This window comes from Camelus bactrianus, chromosome 14, assembly GCF_048773025.1.
Source record: "Camelus bactrianus isolate YW-2024 breed Bactrian camel chromosome 14, ASM4877302v1, whole genome shotgun sequence".
Classification (NCBI taxonomy): domain Eukaryota; kingdom Metazoa; phylum Chordata; class Mammalia; order Artiodactyla; family Camelidae; genus Camelus; species Camelus bactrianus.
In genome coordinates this window covers 7,846,717-7,850,092 of record NC_133552.1, presented here as the reverse complement: position 1 = coordinate 7,850,092, position 3,376 = coordinate 7,846,717, and the positions used below count along the sequence as shown (strand labels likewise).

General features: G+C 38.4%; 1 pseudogene; it reads left to right on the top strand.

The window, feature by feature from the left end:
- The first annotated feature begins 538 nt into the window (after window positions 1–538).
- Window positions 539–638, top strand: LOC123615840 (U6 spliceosomal RNA; annotated as a pseudogene).
- Window positions 639–3,376: the final 2,738 nt, after the last annotated feature.

Genomic DNA, 3,376 nt, shown 5'->3' with positions numbered 1-3,376 from the left:
TGGTAACTTTTATGTTGTGTATATTTTACCACAATTAAAAATATACATATTCTCCAAAGTGACTCCCATTCCTGCCCATACAGAGGAATTGCTGGCAGATTTACCTCTGACGTTTTTTAAAATTATAAATTGAGCTCTGTAAATCCTCCCATTGAGGGATTCCATTTCATATGATTATACTTGAGTTATAGATAAAGTGAACTGTGTATAGTTTTTCATTCTAATATATAGTATGATTTTAGTCATCCTCAACTATTTCTATTGTTGTCCTCATAAAATTGCACGTGAAGCAAGACCCTCCCAGTTTCATAAGAGGAAGAGATTGGGACGAGCTTAGCCTTCATAACTGTTTCAGTCAAGATTCTGGACCCAGGTTTGACAGTCCAGAGTTGCACCTGTTAGCATAAGGTGCCCTTAAACACATTTACTTCTGTCTGTGAGTACTATGCATTTCAACAGTAATTAGTTAAAAAAAAAAAAAAAAGGATACTGCTAGAGATTCACACTGAAACAAAGAGTCAAAACAATGTAATACCACTCACTTTGGCAGCACATATACTAAAATTAGAATGATACAGAGATTAGCATGGCCCCTGCTCAAGGACAACATGTAAATTCATGAAGTATTCCATATTTTTTAACTTGGGAGTTTGAGATTTGCAGATACTAACTACTATGCATGAAATAGATAAACAACAGCTTATACTACGTAGCACAGGGAACTATATTCAGTATCTTGTAGCAACCTACAATGGAAAAGAATACGAAAACGAATATATGTACATATATGTATGATTGAACTATTATGCTGTACACCAGAAATTGATACAACATTGTAAAGGACTATACGACCATTAAAAAATATATGTAACAAAACTACCTCACATAGTTTTGTTTTGTTTTTACAAATAGTTCCATTAAGGACGTTGGCAATAATTAGAAATAATTTTCTTGTGTTTGGATTCCCTGGCACCGGTGATAACAGCCACGTGCATACATGCCCGGTTAAAAAGATGCAACGTAAACATTTAGTCATTCCGTTCCTCTGCGGCCTGTTTATACAACTGCAGGCACCAAGATCCAAGAAATAATTGTCCCTCTGCTCCAGAAACTATTCTAATGAGCCACAGTAAATTTGAGAACCAAATCTTGGGTCCAATTCAGCTGCCTATTTGCAGACACACTCTGTCAGTTCCCTAAAACAAACTTTCCTGCTATATGAAGTCATTATCCTTAACACAGGAGGCAACTATTGGTTAGTTAAGGTTTGGAACCCTGTTTAATAACATAGTATCATGAAAGATGCTATCGTGAACAAGGAAGAAAATCCATCAAATAGAACAAAATGCTTGTCAGCTCTTATCAATAGTTTATTAAAGTAAGCCAAGAATTCACTGACAGATACAATACTGAGATTTTATTTTCCATCTGTATCGGTTTTCTTTTTCTTCCATATCCTGATTTCTTCTTGGCTTAACTTAATTTCTTTCTCATCCCTAGAATGTGACTATATCTTAGGTGAGCCACTGAGTCAACTTATTTGCCCTTCATGCATATTTTGATCTGATTTCAAACCAACTGCCACTAATTATGCAGACTGGACAGTCATTCTACTCTGTCAGTAAACCAGCTCTGCTGAATTCACCTATTTGGGTTCCATATATGCAGGGAATCCAAATGACACAGATGGCTTGGGTTTGGTCATTTTTTGCTGATGCTAAAAAGATGAAGTCAGGGTTTGTTTGGTTTGATTTTTTTTTTCCTTCATGTCTTCCTTACAAATCACTCCTCCCCGAGTCTGAAGATTGAACCCACTAACACAATGAATGTTTAGATCATCACAGTAACAGTCAGGCTTGGGCCCTCAGCATGAACTTCCCTGTAGAAGTAAGAGTGTCATCCTGTCAATTCTGAGTTCCTCAAACAATTATTGCTTAAAAACAGAATATGTTATTGGAACTCATATCAACGGTTTAAAATTCCATTAGTGGAACTATTCCTTAACACCGTGTTCTGGTTTGCTATCTATGATCTCTTAGGTTTTTTAGTTTGTCACTTGGTCAAGAATCCTGTTCAGATTATTTGAGCTATAGAATGCAGTCTTTCAAAATGACTTCACACACCTGATTATTTTACATCAATAGATATGGATTGAGCACTTTGGGGTACCAGATACTGTACCAGGCTCTGGGGATTTATGGTGACCAACAGTAAATATGGTCCTGTCCCCATGGAATTTGCAGACTGGTAGGAGAGACACTACCTCCATGGAAGGTAAAAGATATGTTTAGGGACTGACTCTTTGGGAGGCAAAAAAGCAAAGTCCTTTCTTCGTTAAAATTTTTCTTAAAGTGCAGAAGACATATATTTTCCTTGACTACAATCTTGTATAATTACAATATCTAAATGAGTGCTAAGGAAATAACAGCTGAACTCTTCAAGATGTTTTCCCCACCCCACCCCCCACCAAGAATCAACAACCCCTCATTCTTTTATTTCAAATATTCCAGTCACTGATCCTAGTTTCAGTGTTTCTCAACAGAGGAATCACCATTTTTGTTCCATAGTTCAGAATATCAAAAGTCCCCTGAGTAAGATCTATATGTAGGTGCCTATAGCAATAGGTATGAATGCACAGTTGGCCCTCGACAATGTAGGAGTTAATCTGGGTATAGTTTATAGTTGGCCCTCCATCTCCATATCCATGGTCCCTCTGCATCCATGGACCATGTGGTACTAGAGTATTTACCACTGAAAAATATCTGCTTGTAAGTGGACCTATGTGTTTCAAACCATGTTGTTCAAGAGTCGAAGGTACATGGATGCTTTCAGCTATAATAGGAACACCATGACCTCCCATCCTCAGGTCAGCCCAACCTATAGGCGCTGAGCCTAGCCCCTGGCCCTAACTCCTACAGACCAGTGACTCAGTGTTCCTATGGGTCTTCCTGGGCAGCCGGTCCCCTAATGGCTGCTCTTATATTACCTTGAATAAATTTAGTGGAGTAATATTGCTGGGATTTTATGACAGAATGAAGATGTGAATATGAGGGAAACTTGGGAGAGAAGGAGGAAGGGAAGGAGGAATCACAAAGTGGCTGAAACCAAAGAGAGAAGCCTAAGCAAAAGTAAGTAAACCAGCAGGTCGGAAAGCATGACTGCAGGAGATGTGCAGAATTATTGCTACCAAAAGATGGTAAAAGCCTATCCTTCTCTATCATCTCATCCTACTGAAGCCCACTACCATAGGGTCTACCAGTCTCTTCCCAAAAACAGTTTCCCACTGGGAATTAAGTTGACTGACTTCATTCCTCTGGCATCTATTAAACACCATCTAAGCCCCAAGTGTAGAGCCAAGCACTTGACCTGCATTAAC